Source organism: Armigeres subalbatus, unplaced genomic scaffold (assembly GCF_024139115.2).
Source record: "Armigeres subalbatus isolate Guangzhou_Male unplaced genomic scaffold, GZ_Asu_2 Contig326, whole genome shotgun sequence".
Lineage (NCBI taxonomy): Eukaryota > Metazoa > Arthropoda > Insecta > Diptera > Culicidae > Armigeres > Armigeres subalbatus.
In genome coordinates, this window is record NW_026943071.1 from 102,632 (window position 1) to 124,877 (window position 22,246).

Sequence of the window (22,246 nt, forward strand, 5' to 3'; positions counted from 1 at the left end):
CAACCACAAATATGTTTGAATCAACCATACGCGATAGTTGATTCAACCCTCGTTGTTCGTGCCGTCGTCATCACAGAGCAGCGTGCATTGCTTTATTCGTTTTCTGTTCTGTGTATTGTTTCATCCTGCGCGCCAACACTACTGATCGCACTGCGACAATTGGCGCGCAGATAGTCTAATTAGATTAAAATTTGAATGCTATACGCACGTCTCCAAATTATTTGTATTGTATCCGTACTAAGAGTGGTCTGTACTAGACCTGTGCGCCGGTCATATCATCGGCGGCGGCGGGTGGTTGTCACTTTTGCCCAGGTGGCGGCGGTGGCGTGAACCGGCGGGGATGGAAAAATCAATGGCTGAAAAAATCTATTTAAACGTATTTCAACGCATCAATCATCAAACAGCACATTTAAAATAGTCAATTGCCGTGGACACTATTCAAATCCTGATTTCAAACTGTTATTTAAATCAACACTATTTTATTATCCTCTGTTTCTGATTAATCAAATTTTAGAAATAGATCCTGCTTCACTTTTTGTGACCCCTAAGCAAGGCTGAGAATTTGATTTCGGTATCATAGAACTAATTTGTTAATAACTTTTTTCAAAAGTTTTTTCCAATTCAAAGGCCTCATTGCGCATCGCCTTTAAACAGCTGTTTCGTATGACAATGTGCATGATTTGCTCGTTTCGAGTCGAGGTGCGCAATGCCACCCCAGGATTTTGATACACTCCAGTCGTCTTACTTTTCATCTAAATTTCAGAAAAATTCGAACTACTATTCTTTGAGTTACATACAGAATTGGAAAATATTTATTTTTTTCAGAGAATTTGCAGTACTACTTCGTTCACCATACATGATGGAATCCACTTATGACAGCCACAATGGACAGCTTGTTCCGTTCATTCATGTACAAAGCTCGATAGATGATCAACATAACTGAAAATTAACACTAACTGAGTCAAACTTGGACACGATGACCAATCAAATTGAATATTTTTCTTGGAATTTGGTTTAATATGCCAAAAAAATCTTGATGGAGTTCATGAAAGAATTTCTGGAGGAAACTAGATTTTTTTTGAAATTCCTACAGGCGTTCTTAGGAAATTTTATTAGGAATTCTTTTGTAAAATCCTATGAGAATTTCTGCAGAAATTCATATACACACTTAGTTTTTATTTCTGCAGCTCGGCAAAAATCCGCACAGCCGTGCGCCAGCAAAATAAAAAAACTGATAGGGTAAATCACTACTTGGGCCTATGGACCCGATTCCCGGCTCACTGCACAGAAAACTAGGGATTTACACTTTTTGGAAGCCGTAGGTTTATGGTTGATAATTTTGAAAAAGTCTCCCATTTGTTTCGCACAATCTTCTTCTTCTTCTTCTTCTATCTATATATATAAAAACCAATCTATGTATGTATGTTCGCTAACTACTTCTGAACCACTTGGCCGATTTCAACCAAATTTGGTACAGACATTCTCTATCCTCAGAGGAAGTTAACAAAGGGGTGGGATGGTCATGTAGAAAAGGGGAGGGGTGGTGGGAGGGTTTTGTTCAGAAAACGAACAATTCTGTGTAACTTTCAACTCCGAGGACCGATTTCAACCAAATTTGGGACAGACATTCTCTATCCTCAGAGGAAGTTAACAAAGGGTGGGATGGTCATGTAGAAAAGGGGAGGGGTGGTGGGAGGGTTTTGTTCAGAAAACGAACAATTCTGTGTAACTTTCAACTCCCAGGACCGATTTCAACCAAATTTGGTACAGACATTCTCTATCCTCAGAGGAAGTTAACAAAGGGGTGGGATGGTCATGTAGAAAAGGGGAGGGTGGTGGGAGGGTTTTGTTCAGAAAACGAACAATTCTGTGTAACTTTCAACTCCCAGGACCGATTTCAACCAAATTTTGTACACATATTCACTACGAGGAGGTAATCATATGGGAGGGATTTGGGAAAGGGGAGGGTCTGGAGGGAGGGGTTTTGTTTAGAAAACGGGCAATTCAAAGTAAATCATGAACCCCTGTACCGATTTCAACCAAATTTGGTACACATTCTACATCATAAGGAAAGATAACAAAGGGGATGGGATGGTCATTGGAAAAAGGGAGGGTATAGGGGAGGTGTTGTCTTTGGAAAACGAGCAACTCAGTGTAACTCCCAACCCCAGGACCGATTTCAATCAAATTTTGTACACATATTCACTATGAGGAGCCGATCGTACGGGAGGGAAATTTGGATAAGGGGTAGGGTCTGAAGGAGGGGTATTGTTCAGAAAACGGGCAATTTAGTGTAACTTCTGAACCCCTGTACCGATTTCAACCAAATTTGGTACACACATTTTCTATCCCTAGGAGAAGATAACAAAGGGGTGAAATGGCCGTTGAGAAAAGAGGAAGGGTAAAGGGAAAGCGGTTGTCTTTAGAAAACGGCAATTCAGTGTAACTCCTGACCCCCAGGACCAATTCTAAGCAGATTAAATGATTAAATCATTCAACTCTATGATTAAAGATTATGATTAATGAATTATAATTTTTGAAAATGATGACTGATAATGATTAATGATTAAATTCATTTTTGACAATAATTAACGATTATGAATAATAGATGAAAAAACCGTTGGATTATGATTAACGATTACCGATCGTGATTAAATGTTGACACACTATGTGTATGGTTAATGATTAACGATCGATATGATTAATGATTGATGATTATGAATGATCAAATTGCATAGTGATCCATAATCGAGTAACCTTTATTCCAAATTTTAAAAGGTATGATAATTATATGATAATGATTCAAGATTAATAAATAAAAGCAAGGTATGCAATGATCCAATGTTCCAGCATAACTTCTGTACCCTTGCCCGATTTCAACCAAATTTGGAACAAACATTCTTTTTCTTAAGAAGGCGAAGATGACAGGGATCGATCAACTCAACACTTCATCGAAATCATGGTTTGCCCAGAGAAAAGCAATGATTAAAGTGTTTCCTTCTGGACGGTAAATGTGATCATTTCTTTAAAATAGACGTTTTTCCGGAATAAGGCATCGGTGTATGTTTTTCCTTCTTTAGAAATAGACGTTTGCCCGGAATAAAGCGATTTTGGGTTTGATCCCATTTTCAAAATCAGTCAATGTTTTCAAATGTAATCTACCTTCTTTTAATCAAATGATGAAATATCAATAAGAAAACACAATTATCCTTTTGACCTATTCCAATTCCGATGGTGAAAAAAACTGCGAATTAAACTGGCAACTCCGAGCAAGGCCGGGTACATAAAGCTAGTAGAAAATATTAAAGTGCGTGAGTTTAGAATTATTGTGTGGTTAATCACAGCTTAAAGCAATGATTGTATCGAGAACTGTAACGATTTTCAGGTAGGTGTTTATATGAAAATACCGTTTTGTAAGAGTGGAAAGATTCACTCCGGCTCAGTGGTGTAGCAACGGAGAGCGAATGTTCGGAATCTACATTTTTATTTTCTATAATTGGACCAATTAGGAGTGAAATCAATGGTTGGAAAATATTAAGTACTAGCTTTATGTACCCGGCCTTGCTCGGAGTTGCCAGTTTAATTCGCAGTTTTTTTCACCATCGGAATTGGAATAGGTCAAAAGGATAATTGTGTTTTCTTATTGATATTTCATCATTTGATTAAAAGAAGGTAGATTACATTTGAAAACATTGACTGATTTTGAAAATGGGATCAAACCCAAAATCGCTTTATTCCGGGCAAACGTCTATTTCTAAAGAAGGAAAAACATACACCGATGCCTTATTCCGGAAAAACGTCTATTTTAAAGAAATGATCACATTTACCGTCCAGAAGGAAACACTTTAATCATTGCTTTTCTCTGGGCAAACCATGATTTCGATGAAGTGTTGAGTTGATCGATCCCTGTCATCTTCGCCTTCTTAAGAAAAAAGAATGTTTGTTCCAAATTTGGTTGAAATCGGGCAAGGGGTACAGAAGTTATGCTGGAACATTGGATCATTGCATACCTTGCTTTTATTTATTAATCTTGAATCATTATCATATAATTATCATACCTTTTAAAATTTGGAATAAAGGTTACTGATTATGGATCACTATGCAATTTGATCATTCATAATCATCAATCATTAATCATATCGATCGTTAATCATTAACCATACACATAGTGTGTCAACATTTAATCACGATCGGTAATCGTTAATCATAATCCAACGGTTTTTTCATCTATTATTCATAATCGTTAATTATTGTCAAAAATGAATTTAATCATTAATCATTATCAGTCATCATTTTCAAAAAATTATAATTCATTAATCATAATCTTTAATCATAGAGTTGAATGATTTAATCATTTAATCTGCTTAGAATTGGTCCTGGGGGTCAGGAGTTACACTGAATTGCCCGTTTTCTAAAGACAACCGCTTTCCCTTTACCCTTCCTCTTTCTCAACGGCCATTTCACCCCTTTGTTATCTTCTCCTAGGGATAGAAAATGTGTACCAAATTTGGTTGAAATCGGTACAGCGGTTCAGAAGTTACACTAAACTGCCCGTTTTCTAAACAATACCCCTCCCTCCAGACCCCTCCCCCTTGTCCAAATACGATCGGCTCCTCATAGTGAATATGTGTACAAAATTTTATTGAAATCAGTCCTGGGGGTTGGGAGTTACACTGAGTTGCTCGTTTTCCAAAGACAACACCTCCCCTATACCCTCCCTTTTTCCAATGACCATCCCATCCCCTTTGTTATCTTTTCCTTATGATGTAGAATGTGTACCAAATTTGGTTGAAATCGGTACAGGGGTTCATGATTTACTTTGAATTGCCCGTTTTCTAAACAAAACCCTCCTCCAGACCCCTCCCCTTTCCCAAATCCTCCCATATGATTACCTCCTCGTAGTGAATATGTGTACAAAATTTGGTTGAAATCGGTCCTGGGAGTTGAAAGTTACACAGAATTGTTCGTTTTCTGAACAAAACCCTCCCACCACCCTCCCCTTTTCTACATGACCATCCCACCCCTTTGTTAACTTCCTCTGAGGATAGAGAATGTCTGTACCAAATTTGGTTGAAATCGGTCCTGGGAGTTGAAAGTTACACAGAATTGTTCGTTTTCTGAACAAAACCCTCCCACCACCCCTCCCCTTTTCTACATGACCATCCCACCCTTTGTTAACTTCCTCTGAGGATAGAGAATGTCTGTACCAAATTTGGTTGAAATCGGCCAAGTGGTTCAGAAGTAGTTAGCGAACATACATACATAGATTGGTTTTTATATATATAGATAGATAGATAGATTTGTTCGTTTCACTAGAACTAATATAAACATATTAGAATACATTTAAAAATGTATCCTTAAGCCGAACAAAAAATCACCTCGGCCTAAGAACGTCTAGCCGCACCGTGCTGCCAAAAAGCCATGAGCCTTTTTTAGTATGAAAAAATCCTTTATCGTTCATAGGAAAACTATCTAATACGTTGCCGCTATCATGTTATTTATAATTCTCTCGATTACAAAAAGTGAAAAAATATAGTTTTTAAGCGCTTAGAAGTAATTTGGATGGGTGAATATATCTTTTCAACCAGATAAAATTATTATAAATAATACCATTTTTCTTTTGCATCATGTCGGCGTTGAACGTGCATATTTTTGTTTACGTCGCATATTCTACCGTCCCGAGAGAGAATGAGAGTAAGATGTTGAAAGATTGAGCGAAATTTTGCTTAGGCCGGGAACTGGTTTGGAAGTGGGCCGGATTTGCAATCGCTAAGACTGAAATGAATGCTGCACATTGTTAATTTAAATCAAATGAAAGCTGTTTCAAACGATATTTATCAATAAAAGCTTTTTTTAAGCAGAAGTGAACCCTTTGCAGTATTGCACGGCCCACGAAATTCAGGAAAAGTTGCTTCCTGTCATAAATATCAATTAAATAATGCAGTCGTATGCATGTTAGGCCGGGAATGGGGTAAGAAACCCTACTCCGGAAAAAAAGGACGATTGTTAGCTGATTTTCGGCAAATTATTTGTTGATATTTCCAGAAAAAAATTAGCCAAGCCAGCCAACAAATTTGTTCACATCATCAACTTTCAATTCTGTTTAATGCACTCTTATATGATGTAATTTGATTGTATAAAATGCATAGATTCCCTCTATGTGAACAAAATTGGAGGCCATATACGTACAAATCAGCGTTAGGTATAACGAGATATACGACGTATTCCGATTTCAATTGAACCTTTGAACAATCATGTTTCTTTTTATCAGAGATCGCATTTGTTCAGTTATAAAGTTGCATATCTGGCCTGTTACTATAATAGTTACTAGAATAGTCAAAAATAATTTCAACATGCATGATATGATAACACATCAATTATATTTAAAAAAAAAGCTTATCGTCATTGTACTTGCTACAAAAATATTTCTGAGGTCGAATCTGAAATCTATCATCACGTGAAATACTGTTAGTTGCTCATCAGTTAATGCATATATTTATGTCACAATAGCTTTCACTTTCGATCCATCGACCTTCTAGTTCATAGTCTAGTCCATGGTTTCCCAAACTGTGGGTCCCGACCCCCAGGGGGGTCGCGAGTAGATTATTGGTGGGTCGCGCAGAACAAATATTTATTGCAGCTCGAATCATTTTTTTCAGGAACATTATATCAAGTTCAAACGCTATTTTATTTAAACATTTATGCCTAAAAGCTGTCTCCTTAATGAAGTAAAATAAACACGCTAACATTTTGACAAACAATACCATAACTAAATTAATGATTTTTGTGTGTGTTACTTCTACGTGAAGTTAAACGATTTACAATGATATGGAAATGCTAATATCATCTTCCAAACTTAGACGCACATGTTCGTGATAGAATTAGAGGCGAAAGTATAGAATTTATAGTTCCGTTAGGATACGGCAGGCATGAAGAATGTTTTTATAGAAGTCGATTTGAAAGCGAGCGGAGGGCAATATTTGTGATGGCACCTATCGCACGACCTTTATTTCTGCAAAGCTCCCGTATGAAGGGGAGGAAGAATATCAGTGTGGAAGCTGATATATCTCCACTGGCAAAAGGAAGGTGGTTTGACTTGCTCATATGCCATCGCGTGCGGAAGGAATTTCTATCGACGATTGCTGTCTCCAAATTTCTAATATGACATCAGCATTTAGTCGAATAGGGTTTTTATTGCACAGTTCTGTTTTCTCATTGCGTCCGTCTCGTCGCAACCAACTTGGCTGCCTCTCGCTCGCTTTCAAATCGACTTCTATAAAAACATTCTTCATGCCTGCCGTATCCTAACGGAACTATCAATTCTATACTTTCGCCTCTAATTCTATCATGAACATGTGCGTCTAAGTTTGGAAGATGATATTAGCATTTCCATATCATTGTCAAACAATACCATGTTCGTCATTTTTTGCATTTGTACATGTAAGGTAATGTGAATATTTTTATGTGGAAGAAGCCAAAACAGATGACATTCTGATTTAATTTATGCTTAATCAGGAGTAAATCAGGAGTGATTCAGTTTCATTCCAAATTTTCGACCATTATTCTAGTTTGAATCTGGAGCAAAATAGAACAAACTAGCTGGTTTCCCCAGCAGTGTTCTATTCATGTTTTTCAAATTTTCAATTAAATGAAATCATCATGTTGGCGCCAAGAAAGGCGCCGTAATTGCAAAGTGGATTGATCCGTAGATAAAATGACGGATTCATACACCAAAACAATTGTAAAATATTTGCATCTCGAGATTCAATCGTGGTTCAAATCTGCAGAAAATAGAACGGAGCGTTATACCAGTTTTATTTTTTTGACATTTGACTGGTATAAAAAATGAATCTAGAACAGCTGCTGGGAAAATGAATGTTTCAGATTCATATTCAAACTGACAGCCCCAAACGATTTGAATCACTGCTGATTTTACCCTTACTTGGCAAAATGCATTTTTTCATATGTGGGTCGCGAGACATATAGAATTTTGCTAGGTGGGTCGCATACCCAAAGGTTTGGGAAGCTCTGGTCTAGTCGCTATCCGTTCCTCCATGTGTACGCAGCTGTGAGGCGATCATTTATATCCAATGATGATATTACATCCGCGAAAAATACAGAAATAATACAGTGTTGTTATTGTATCAAAATACCAAAAATATTTATTTCGAAATCAAGTTATTGTATTTTTAAATTGTTTTATATATCACAGCGATGTAATCAAGTGAACTAAACTCAGGAGTTGAAATTCATTTAGGCAGTTATTATGCAAGAAGTGCTATCCAATAACAAATTTTGGATCTTACCTAACCTTTATAAAGCTATGTTCATTTAGAATCCGGAATAATAAAATCATCTGTATCTCGGTAACGGATTGACGTACAAAGAAGGTTAATACATCAAAACAAGGGTAATTCACTGTACTTTAAGGAAAAATTATTGATACAAATAATTTCTTCTTGTTTCTAGTGAAAATTCGCACCTTCTTCTTTATTCCTCTCATCAAAAGTTGCACACCTCCGGAGTCAACTTCCTTGGCACATTTGTTCCACATTTTGGTCGGCTGAGTCGCGTCTCGAGCTGTTTTTCCACTTTTTCCACTTTTCTTAAGCTTCCGCTTCATTACTGCCCAAAATCTCTCGAAGGGCTGGAGCTGTGGGGAGTTGCGAGGATTTATGTTTTTATCGATGAAATCTTCGTTATTATCGCGGTACCAATGGATGACGTCCCGGCTGTAGTGGCAAGTCGCCAAATCTGGCCAAAACTTCACGGGACCTTTATGAGCTTTATGGAAGGTCGACCGCGGTTTTTGAGTTATTCCTCCTTGTACAGCTTCGAGTTCATCGTCTTATTCGTCACAAACACTTAGGTCTTTGCTCCACAGTTGCATATCCCTTGCCAAAATCATCCGTTTTTTGCAAGTTTGTCCAAAAATCAAACTTAAACTTCGCAGGAACTACTCCTCGTGCCGTCACCATGTAGAATTTTTGGCTAGGAAGCTGTCCGAAATCCATTTTGACGTAGGTTCCATCGTCGATGAGCAAGATTATCAACGTGGGTGTGCAGACTTTTTTCTCTCCTTTCGGCTTCCATCTGGAATAATTTTTGACACGCTGCACGAAACTTCGTGAAATTTATACCACAGCAAGTGGGCGCCTAGGTAGACGAACCGCTGTAAAAGAATTCTTGCAGCGGTCACTTTCCGTGCCGCTGCAATACAATAATTGATTCCGGATTCTAAATGGACCTAGCTTTACGTGCATGTATGAAAGGATATTAGTACAAAAAAATTATCGTTGGAATGTATATTCATGAATCTAACTGATTTGTCGGATATTTGTAGCTCGCGTGTTTCATAAAAGGTATATTTTATTCTAACAGTCAAAATTCTACAAAAAATATCCTATTGCGGATCCCGTGCAAAATTGTGATGGAAGATTACAAGTGCTGGCAGTATTCATGGGTACGAAAAGGTTTCCTTATGAAGAGAAACATCTTTGTATAAAATAATTATGGGTACAGCATGTTTTTAATGACAAACGAGTATATTTTAATATTAGGGTAAAATACCCAATAGTGGAGGAACTAAGCACGTTCCAACACTAATTTCTTGATTACTTCTAATCTAAATTTCATTTCACTTACCTTGAGAGTGCATCCGAAAGCTCATTATCTCTATTTTATCCAGAGTGTGCCATAATTGCATCAAAATCCTTTTTTGCTACCTGAAATCAATCCTCCAATTATTGGTGCAGTGTTCCAATAGTTGCAGTATTTTGTTATTCGTGTTCCTATAGTTGCGAATCCCATAGGTTTTATATGTGATTCGCAACTATTGGAACCCTACCGCAGCTATTGGCGCGGAAAAAAATAAAGTATTTTAAAGATACTTTACCAGTTTAAATAGAATTCCAATGTTGTTTTGTCTCTATCGTGTTATGACAGGTCAACCAATTGACCGGTAATGTGGGTTACTGCGTTTAATTTGTTGATTCCCTGCAAACCGTACTACCGCAACTAAAGGAACACCCACGACTATCGGAACTTTTACCCTATTAAATTAAAATATTTCCAAAAGACGCAAAGAACACCAGAGTTGGTGTTTGTATACTTGGAATCATTATACCTAAAGACTATACAATCAAATCTTAATGACATTGTAATTTCATATGCGCATATATACAATTGGTTAATTATACGCGATATATGATTTCGTTGTGAGTTTAAATTAACATATTTACAACTTACGATATAAATTGCAATTAGATTATACGTTTGCATTATATGTAACCTTTCTTCGATATTTTATAACTTCTGCTGAATGAATATATGATTACGATCTGATCTGTGAACATATATAATTTATTTTGTACATTCATATACGATTGCTGGTTTGCTGGGAATATTCCTGCAGGAATTCATTCGCAAAATTTATTAGAGAATGAACTAGTTTCCGATGGAATTTCTAAGTGAATTTCCCATAGAACTTTTCAAAGAGTTCCTGAAGTAATGTCGGAAAAAGCTTATGAAAGAATTTCTGGCAACATTTTTAAAGGAATTTCCGGAACAACTTTGGGAACTGAAGGAATTCCCGAAGAAAAATCGTTAGAAACCTTTTAAGAAAATTTCGAAGCAATCCTCCCAGACATTTTCAATGAAATTCCTAACAGAATTTCCGAATGCATCCCAAAATCAATTTTAGAAGGAATTTTCCAGGTTCTCTGCTAAACATGACTTTTGCAGGTCTGTCTCCCGACATGTCCAACCCATTGTAAGCTGCTGTATTTTATCAGCCTGCTGATGTCTGCATTTGTGTACACTTGGTACAACTTTATAAACATGCGGCTGCACCATTCACCGTTTTCTACCACACCGCCAAGTATTGAGCGCAATATTTTCCACTCAAACACTCCGAGAATTCGATAGTGTGCATCTTTAACAGTCTATGCTTAATGACCGTACAGGGCGACTGGAAGAATGAATGGTGTTTACAGATCTAGTTTTGTCAGTGTCTGTAGGCAGCTTCCTAAAGTTACCAAAGAAAGAGGAATTTTCAGTATTACCGGAGAAATTCTCTTAAAATTGATAAGGTGGTTTGAAATAATTCCATTGGAAGTTTGAGGGAAATTGTCAAGGAACTGGCAAAGGAAGCCCTAAAGGAATTTCTAAGCAATTCATAAGAGAATTTTCCAAAGGAATTCGTAAATTTATTTTCGAAGAAATTCCTAAGCAAATTTCCAAAGCTTAAAGAAATTTCCGAAGTAATCCGTAAATGAATAAATAAAGGAGTTTTTAGAGAATATTTGGAGGAATTGACCTTTCTCGTCAAAAATTATATCTCGTTTTATTGTCTTAGTCGATTCTTTGGCTTATTTAAGGTCAACTCTTTCAAAGGACTCATTTTTTTAAGCCTCAAACTATTTTTAAAATCGAAAAAGTGCTGTTTTCTACGATTGGGCCGATTTTGAATTGAATTTTTCAAGCCGGTTCACACTTGCAGCAGTTTTTCGGTTTTTATTTTTAATTTTAAAAAAATTCGGCTTGTTCAGGATTTCTTAAGAAAATTTCGTCCTAGAGCTTTGCAAGAAATTCCAAAAGAGCTCTAAGAAAAATGTCTGAAGGAATTTTTTGGGAAGTATACCTTAATGATATTCCCGAGAAAATTCCAACCCGAAAGAATCCGAAAGACTTTCTGGAATTCGTTTCCGAAGAAGTTTTTTTTTAACTCCTTGAGGCAATTTCCGAGGAACTATTTTAGCAGTTCCGAAGGGATTTTTTTTTCGAAATTCCATTCAGGCTCTCTTTCAAAAATGCCTTCGAAAATTCATTAGTAAATTTCTGCACAAAACCCTCCAGGAATTTCTCCAAAAACTCCTACAAAATTTCATTTGAAAACTCCTCAAGATTTTTTAATAATCTTAATAATCTTCCGTTATTTCCCCAGGGATTTCTTTGAAAAGCCTCCGAGATTCCTTCGTGGATTTCTTCAAAAATTCTTTTGGATTTGAAAATTATTAGATGATGCAACAATTTTCGATGGAGTTATTTATCAAGTTTTCGAAGAATATAACAAAAAATTAAACAACAAACACTAAAAAAAATCCGAAGGTGTGTATTATTGAAAGAATTTCGGAAAGAACTCATGGAAGCATTTTCGAAGGAATTCTTGCAGAAATTTCTGGAAGAATTTCCGGAGAGTGTATTAAAGAAATTGTTGGAAGAAGTTCTGAAGAATTCCTTAGGGAAATTTCGAAGATATCCCTTATGCATTATCTGGATGAATTTATTTAAAGAATCCATGGAATAATAGTAAGGAGTAATTTCCAAAGGATTTCTCAAAAAAAAAATCCAGTGCATTGCTTGAAAAATTTAGAGATGATAAACAATATTAGAAGAAACTCTCAATAGAATTTCTTGAGTAATTCCTTAAGAAATTTCCTAGGAATTGCCAAATATACTTTCAGAGGAATTCTTTAAGGCAGAGCTTCCCAAACTTTTGGGTATGCGACCCATCTAGCAAAATTCTATATGTCTCGCCTAACAAAATTTTCGTACGAATTTCGGAAATATTGTTTTGAAACATGCATACAAAAGCATTCCATAAGAAATTTCCGAAAGAAATACGTACAGGATTTTCGAAAAAAAATCCGTAATGAGAAGTCGGATAGAATTTCCGGAAGAATTCCTAAAATAATTTTCTAAGGTTTTTTAAAGGAAGCTTTTCGGAGGAATAACTGGAGGAACCAAATGGTTTTGTCAATCATAATTAAAAATTGATTTCAAAATAAAAATTAGTTATGCTGGACAAAAAAATTGGAAAAGCATTCACAGTAAGGATTTAATAATTTTGCTAAATTGGTTTGCCTTCCTACTTCCTTCTTTTTTCTTCTTTCTTTCGTCCCACACTTAATTAAAAAAACATGTTTCAACTATTCGCCCCAACGGCATTCAGCCAAATGACATTCGGCCAAATGACTAAACTTAGAAATGAAGTCATATTTTTCTTCACCAATATACCGGAAAAAAAAAATCTATTGATAATTCAACAATGGATAAGTCTTGGTAAATGACCTTCACAATTCGAAATATTTATATTTGATTCCTTAATTTGTACAAAAAAATTTTTTTTCTTGAAACGGATATAAACTTTTGTTAAATCATATTTTTCTGTTTATTTCAATACGTTTACTTAATAGGCTCATGCGTGTAGGAGCCGCAGTTTGTTTATCACTAAAAGTAAGTGGAACATAGACTAACATAGACACTAACATACGCCACTGATCAAGGTTTTTCAGCGGCTCATCCAAGTCTTCGACGTCGACTCTCTACATATCGATGTTCTATATCTCGATATCTCTCCCTATGTCGATGGTTTCCCCAGTCCCTTCAAGGCTCCCCCAGATCTAAGCGATTTCATCGCCGTGACGGCGACAACTAGTGCCCGCGATTCTATCGTTCGGTCGCTGCAGGCAATGTTCTTTTTATGCTTCGATACCAACGGCGACAGAATCGTTGTCGCCAAGCGATAGAACGACCGTCGCGTCGCGTGTGTTTGGGGGAACCTTCAATCTACGTACATTTGGGCTTTCTACATCTCGATAACCTCCTTATCTCGATATCCCTATATCTCGATGAGTTCTGATCATATTTTGTTCAGGATTCACTCTCCTTATGTCGATATCTTCAAATTTTTAGGCTACTAGACCATCTTTGGACATCAAAAACAAAAAAACGACATTTTTGTTTTGTTGTCGTTTTTCATAGCAACGAGCTATTTTGGATCTAGTACCCATTTCAATTTTCCTTCCATTCCTCGATCTCTCCCTATTTCGATGGTCCCTTCAATATCGAGATGTGGAGAGACGACTGTAGTTTATATTTTTCTGTACTTCGAGGAATTTTAAAAATCGACATCGACATCGTTGACAATGTCGCTGGCACCAAATGGAAGCTCGGAAGTCGGAATATCACACTTCCGAACGCTTTTCCGACTATGTGCTGGTATCAAACTCAAATCTTATATTGACGTCCATGATGTCGGAAGTGAGTTCGGAAGGCAAAGTAAGCAGCAGTTGATTTTCGCGAAACATGTGAAGAAGGATAACAACTTTTCGCACCATCACTTGCGCCGGAGTTTATCGCACTGAAATTTATTCGGATAAAATGGATGGTGGAGAGATCTGTTGTCTTGATTGATTGAGAAATGCGAACCCTGTGGATAATCATTGGCATTCCGCCCTCAAAGAAATGACGCCAATCCAGTTTTAAGAATTAATACTAAAACTTTGGTCTAAAACAAATTTTGAAAACGTATCCCCTGAAATGTACGCTTCAACACACCTTATTTTTGACATACTTTTGTTTCAATTGCTTTTCGGCGAAACCCCTAAGATGTCCTTGAAGACCGAGCTCCTCGGCCTTTCTACTTTCTCTCTTTACAAAGTACACTAGCTCTCGGGACACCTGACGACAATAAAAACAATATTTGGAATGCTTTTAAACCACACTTTAAGTTTATTGCTTCGGAAATCGATTATTGATTGCAGCAAGTACAGTACATGTTTAAAAAAGTCCAAGGTGTCTGGTAAAAAAAACTAGGGGTTCGTCGTTTTTGTGTTTTTTTTTCTACGTTAAAGTAATTAAAATGTGTTATGTACATATAAGTTTGAATACTAAGTGATAAATGCAATTTGATAATTTTATACCCCATCAGTGTTTTCAGGAGAACATGGGCGTCTTAAAGGGCAGGATAGATAGCAATATTGAAAATGTTCATCATCATATAAGATACGAAAAAATGGAGACGCATGGTTGATTTGTTCAATAACTCATAGTTTACTAAACTTTTTGAGGTAACTCCATCACATTTGTTCGTGAAAGAGTTGTATAAGAATGCTAACATTTGTATGGAAACTTGGGGAAGTTGATCACAATTACAATTTATTTATTTTTTCTATTTAATAATTGTCTATTTTTTTCGCTACCGGACAGCATTATTCGATTTTAAAAAATGCGGCGAACAGACTTCCGACGCACTGCATACAAATTGGTAATTTTCAACCCTCCTCCTCTTTATGTCAAACTATGAGATCGGAAAATGTCGCTATATAAATTGAACGTGAAAATTTTCCATCCTACATTTTTTCGATGTTCCTATGACTGACGCAAGCTCCACTTTTTATGCTGTAAATCCATATGCTTATATGCCATTTCAGCCTTCATTAAATTTTGAAGCGTCAACATCCAAACCAAGTTGACACCTACAACGATAATAACGATAAGGCGGGCGAGAACGACATATCATCATCTTCATCCTTCGAAGAACAAATATAGTCGGAATAAAAGTTTCCGGTTTATAGGGAAAATATACGCTTGGGTAGCAGCTCTTGTTCGTGCCTCTTGGTCAAGATAATCCAGTCCCATTTGAAGAAAAAATGTGAATTACTAGAAATATATTGATCTATGTGACCAAGTAGTGAATATTAGAATATGAAAACTAATGAAGCTACTGGAACGAAATTTGACATGTAAAGGGCTTGAAAGCAAGACAAGTTTATGTGGTGGTTCGAGATCCTCGCCCCCCTGACATAGGAAAGCGCGCCGGTCGAAGCTAATTTTCTATATCCATACAAATGAATTTCTGTCTATTTGACCCTTATAGACTCGGAAACTACTGAACTGATCGGCTTGAAAATTTGTATGCAGAAGAAGGTTCTTAAGATGGCCCGAGGCCCCTCGCACTATTGGAAAGGGGAGCTTCCACACATATGAAACAGAAATGAACCATTTGTTTGAGAAACTGCATATGTAACATTTTTGGGCAAAATGAGATTTGTATATATTCTGAATTCTCATCCAAAAATACATATTCTGGCAAAAAATACGAAAAAAAATGTTTTGTTCAGGAATGTATGAAAAAAAATTCGTTTGTTTCAGAAACTACATAATGTCCACGTACTTTGAAGAGCAATTGAGTACTGCTTACATTTTTTGCACTGAAAATGCCCCAGGGTGTTGAGTTTTGCCAAAAACTATTGCTCTGTATCGAAGAAATCGAAAGATTCGGTCCAAATTTGCTAAAAAACAATTTTTTGTTGTTTTCTCGAAATAGTGTAAAATGGACTTATGCAGTTTCTCAAACAAATGATTCAAATGTCTGCATAACTCGAGAGCCAATCAGAGAATAAATCAATTTTAGGCAAAACGAAGTTCGTCGGGTCTGCTAGTGTAAAATAAAAATTAAACATTAAAGTTAGGAGGACACTAAACTATGTAATCAATGTATAACTCGCCAAATACTAGATAGATCACTAAGACAAAGTATTTTCATCATAATTTTGAAAGCATCACATTTTTCGAATGTCGTAAACTTACCTTTTAAATAAGCAATCATGTATGTATATTCACAGAAAACTATTGACTGCTGTTACTCTATTTCACCTAATTTCCGTTCATCGTGTACAACACATTCTATGCTTTCTATATGTGTCGAATGTTTTCCTCTCTCGCGCTCAAGTCAACTACGCTCGCGAGCTTTGTTTGGTATCGCACGTGGAAAACGTCAGCTGCGCCCCAACACCATCAACGACGAAAATGCTACTCCGGTACGAACCCTCGCACACCCGTCCACCCTAGCAACCAACGTGGGGACAGCCAACAGACAAAACAAACTGTGGAGAGAGAGAATCGATTCCACTCACTAATTCACTAACATCTTTCATACTTATTCATCACAAAATTTCACGATTTGTTGTTGACCCTAACGATGCTCAACATGATTTGTTTCACTGTCAACCGATCGAAGGAAAAATTGGTACCATTTTCCAAGTAATCATCAATACGTAACCCGACAATGAATGCAAACAGTAATAAAACGAGGACCGAGACTACAAACCTGACAGTGAGCAGGGCTCACTGTTATAGAACCGTGTGGTTTGATATGTGGACTGTCCGTCTCAAGATCAGAGAGTTTTCCACGACCTTCTCAATGATTTTCACTGTTGCGTCGGTGTGCTCGGCTGAGAATGATTTACATAGTGTAAAACGGGGAAACGTTCGCAATCTGAGATGGCCAGAATAGGCTTTGAATGATTTTTAAACTTTATTAAGGTGTTTTCTAATTATTGAGTCATAGTTATTAAGCTCTTTTAGTGAAATATCTTCAACTGTCATAAGACGAGACACTGGAGACAGCCTTACAGATAATGTCGAAATAGGTAAAATGGAAATTGAATGGATTTGTACTAACTCATTTTATGACAGGAGAATATAATTTAATATTCTATTAGGTTTCAGGATTACAGACCAAATAATGATCTTATCATATATTCAATGGCAATGTATTTTTTATAAGATACTTTATATAAATCTGCAATCGAAATATGTGTGCTTTAAACTTTATTATAAAAAGTAATATGGAACAGTATTAATAAAAATTATGTAGAGCTTTTTGGTGGAATATCTTCACTTGTCATAAGTTTATTTCCAATGACTAAAATAAGAAACTCCCCCTTAGAAATTAGAAGTTTTCCATATAAAAATTGGAAATTGTCAATATATAGAAATATAAAAAGCAATAAAACTGAGCATTTTTCATTGATCACTGCTTCCTTTTTGTATTTTTATGGATTTTTTTTTTCTATTTTTTTTTTATTTTTTATTTTTTTATGAAAAAAAATCAATTTGATTTTTTGTGGATTAACATTAACGATTTGGGGTCTATTTCGACCCAAGCACACCCAAAACACCGCTGTAACTTAGTAACGCAACGAAATAAAAATCTGAAAAATTCTGACTTTTCCTAACTTTCGGAAACTAAGGTTCCCTAAGAAAATCAGCTTCCAGCGACATTTAGGAGAGGCGCCATAAAAAAGTGACACATTGTGCATTGGTCCATTTGGGCCCAAGATTTCATCACGATCATAGAAACTCAAATTTCAACCGATTTTCGATCTTTAGGCATAAAACGAAAGCTGTAGGTTCCAATAACAAGCTCATGGTGATTCATTCAAATTGACCTCTCTAGTCCCCGGAGAACCTGTACTAAAGAGGTACTGTTTGAGCTTCTCATTTTGGCACCAAATTTTCGAGTTTCGTGTTATGAAACATAAAATTGGTTGCAAATATGTGCTCTGATGATCCCAACTGTATTTGCCATATTGTATATGCTATTTCTGGGGAAATTTATCCCTCTAGCGGTCATCGGAAAGCCCTCTGGAAGATCCGGAATATCCGTAAAATGGCAAATTCTAAAAAATAATCCCAGAGCTCCGCGAATTTTTCGGAACCATTCATTCTGGCAAATTGTGGATGCAATCAGAAGTAAATGTCTTCTGTGACGTCTAAATGCCCCACAAATTGTTCTCCGGAAGATCCGGAACATCCTCAAAATGGTCATTCCAAAAGTTCTCCCATAGCTTCGCGATTTTTTGGTTACCATTCATTCTGGCAAATTGTGTGCAAATGCAATCAATAGTGAAAGTCTTCTGTAACCCCCAAATGTCCCAGAAACGGTCCTCCGGAAGATCCGGAACTTCCGTAAAATCGCCAATTCTAAAATTTAATCCCAGAGCTCCGCGAAACATTCATTCTGGCAAATTGTGGGTGCAATCAATAGTAAATGTCTTCTGTGACCTCCAAATGCCCCAGAAATGGTTCTCCGGAAGATCCGGAACACCCGCATAATGGCCAATTGCAAAAGTTCATCCCAGAGCTTCGCATTTTTTTTCGTAAGCATCCATTCTGACAAATTGTACGTGCAATCAATAGTGAAAGTCTTCTGTGACCCCTAAATGTCCCAGAAACAGTCCTTCGATAGATCTGGAACATTTGTAAAAATGGCCAATTCCAAAAGTTCATCCCAGAGCTTTGTTATTTTTTCATAATAATATATCCTGGCGAATTATGGATGCAATCAATAATGAAAATCTTCTGTGACCTCCAAATGCCACAAAAACGGTCCTCCGGAAGATACGGAACATCCGTAAAAGTGGCCAATTCCAAAAGTTTACCCCAGAGCAAAGCGATTTTTCATAACCATCCATCCTGGCGAATTGTAAGTGCAATCAATAGTGAAAATCTTCTGTGGTCTACACATGCCGCAGAAACAACCCTTCGGAAGTTCTAGAACATCCGTAAAAGTAGACAATTCCAAAACTTCAGCACCGTAACTTTTCATTCTGGTAAATTAATAAGGAAAGTCTACTGTGACCTCCAAGTGCTAAGAGAGGGTCCTCCGGGAGATTCGGTTCATTCGTAAAAGTGGTCAATTCCAAAAGTTTATCTCAGAGCATCGCGATTTTCTCGTAGCCATCTATCCTGGCGAACTGTGTTTGCAATCAATAATATTTCCTTGAGAATTTCTGGAGGAACTTCCGGAAGAAGTTCGGTGGAGTTCCCGGAGCAGCTCCCCGAGGAATTACTTGATGAACTTCTGGAGGGATTTGCGGAGGAACTCTCAGAATTCTCAGAAGAACTTCTAGAGGAATGCCTTTAGGAACTTTCCAAAGGATTACTTGATGAACTTCCGAAGGGATTACCGGAGGAACTTGTGGACGAACTTCCAGAGGAGCTTCTGGAGAAGCTTCGGAGGAATTCAAGGAGGAACGCCGCCACGCCGCCGTCGCTGGCTAATGATGATCTGTTACGCTAACTGTTGGATTTGGCCTCTTTTATGGATGTTCCGGATTTTACGAAGGAATTTTTATTATTGATAAGAAAATTGTTTGAGCTATCAGTGGAATATCTTTACTTGTCATCAGATGAGTTTGTACAATTCCATTTAATTCCACCACTTGATTGTACCTTTGACAGATACGTATTTCGACTTTAACAGTAAGGCCGTCTTCAGTGTCTCGTACTTGACTCGACTTTTATTATTGTCATTGCATATCACGGAGGATTTTCGCTATTGATTGCATACATAATTCACCCATATGAAAATTAGCAAAGCTGTGGGATGAACTTTTGGAATTGACCAATGACCAGTGACAACTGAAATTCCTGATCTCCCGGTTTTGTGGACATTCAGACACAGAAAATTCCCACTATTGATTGCACAATTACTTCCCCGCTATGGATGGTTTTGAAATAAAATGTGGAGCTCTGGGATAAACTTCAGGAAGATAAACCGATATTATTTTTATTATATTTTATTATATGTCCCAAATTTCCCGGAGTTCCGGAGCCGTTAACAATGTTTTCTAAAAAATCGCATTTGACTAACTTTTGGTAGGTCACAGAGGACTTTACTACGTGCTAACAAAAATGCTCAGCTCTGGGATCAACTTTTAGGATTAACCTATTTTACGGATGTTTCGGGTTTCCTGAGGACCGTATTGTGGTCATTTCGGGTCACAATAGACTTTCACTATTGATTGCATAATCAATTCGCTGATATAAACAGTTTCGAAAATTTGCTTTGAGATGAACTTTTGGAATTGGCCACTTTTACGGATGTTTCGGATTTCCCGGAGGCCGTTTGTGGTCATCTCAGAAGACTTAAACAATTTATTGCGTACACAATTTGATCCTGGGGCCCTCCTTAGCCGTGCGGAAAGACGCGCGGCTACAAAGCAAGACCATGCTGAGGGTGGGTGGGTTCGATTCCCGGCGCCGGTCTAAGCAATCTTCGGATTGGAAATTGTCTCGACTTCCCTGGGCATAAAAGTATCATCGTGCTAGCCTCATGATATACGAATGCAAAAATGGTAACCTGGCTTAGAAACCTCGCAGCTAATAACTGTGGAAGTGCTTAATGAACACTAAGCTGCGAGGCGGCTCTGTCCCAGTGTGGGAATGTAATGCTAATATAAAGAAGAAGAAGAACTAATTGATCCTTCCTCACGTACTTGCTTTGATAAAACTAGAAAGGTTCATTCATTCATTTATTTAGTCTACATCTATACAGATAACACTGAATCAACAATTTGACGCCACAATACACGGTTCGAGGCTGCATCTCTCCATCCTCGAATACGCCCCACGCTCGCCAAGTCGTTCTGCACCTGGTCTGCCCATCTCGCTCGCTGCGCTCCACGTCGTCTCGTACCTGCCGGATCGGAAGCGAACACCATCTTTGCAGGGTTGCTGTCCGGCGTTCTTGCAAAATGCCCTGCCCATCGTACCCTTCCGGCTTTAGCTACCTTCTGGATACTGGATTGGCCGTAGAGCTGAGCGAGCTCATGGTTCATTCTTCGCCACCACACACCGTCTTCTTGCACACCGCCAAAGATGGTCCTAAGCACCCGTCTCTCGAATACTCTGAGTGCTTGCAAGTCCTTCTCGAGCATTGTCCATGTTTCATGTCCGTAGAGGACTACCGGTCTTATAAGCGTCTTGTACATGAAACATTTGGCGGGGTGGCGAATCTTTTCGACCGCAGTTTCTTCTGGAGCCCGTAGTAGGCCCGACTTCCACAGATGATGCGCCTTCGTATTTCACGACTAACGTTGTTGTCAGCCGTTAGCAAGGATCCGAGGTAGACGAATTCCTCGACCACCTCGAAGGTATCCCCGTCTATCGTAACACTGCTTCCCAGGCGGACCCTGTCGCGCTCGGTTCCACCCACAAGCATGTACTTTGTCTTTGACGCATTCACCACCAGTCCAACTTTTGTTGCTTCACGTTTCAGGCGGGTGTACAGTTCTGCCACCTTTGCAAATGTTCGGCCGACAATGTCCATGTCATCCGCGAAGCAAATAAATTGACTGGATCTGTTGAAAATCGTACCCCGGCTGTTACACCCGGCTCTCCGCATGACACCTTCTAGCGCAATGTTGAACAACAGGCACGAAAGTCCATCACCTTGTCTTAGTCCCCGGCGCGATTCGAACGAACTGGAGTGTTCGCCCGAGATCTTCACACAGTTTTGCACACCATCCACCGTTGCTTTGATCAGTCTGGTAAGCTTTCCAGGAAGCTGTTCTCGTCCATAATTTTCCATAGCTCTACGCGGTCTATACTGTCGTATGCCGCCTTGAAATCAACGAACAGATGGTGCGTTGGGACCTGGTATTCACGGCATTTTTGAAGGATTTGCCGTACAGTAAAGATCTGGTCCGTTGTCGAGCGGCCGTCAACGAAGCCGGCTTGATAACTTCCCACGAACTCGTTCACTAATGGTGACAGACGACGGAAGATGATCTGGGATATCACTTTGTAGGCGGCATTAAGGATGGTGATCGCTCGAAAGTTCTCACACTCCAGTTTGTCGCCTTTCTTGTAGATGGGGCATATAACCCCTTCC

At 37.9% G+C, this 22,246-nt stretch overlaps 2 protein-coding genes across 2 annotated transcripts in view; one reads left to right on the forward strand and one right to left on the reverse strand.

Annotated features, from left to right (window-relative positions):
* LOC134204004 (prestin-like) overlaps positions 1-16,850 on the reverse strand; it is a 75,820-nt gene extending 58,970 nt beyond the window's left edge. Inside the window, exon 1 of the mRNA XM_062678844.1 lies at positions 16,375-16,850. The gene's annotated coding sequence lies outside the window, so the exon portion shown is untranslated. The remainder of the gene's footprint in view (positions 1-16,374) is intronic.
* LOC134204008 (liver carboxylesterase 1F-like) overlaps positions 1-22,246 on the forward strand; it is a 74,973-nt gene that overhangs the window by 8,659 nt on the left and 44,068 nt on the right. The window lies entirely within an intron of this gene.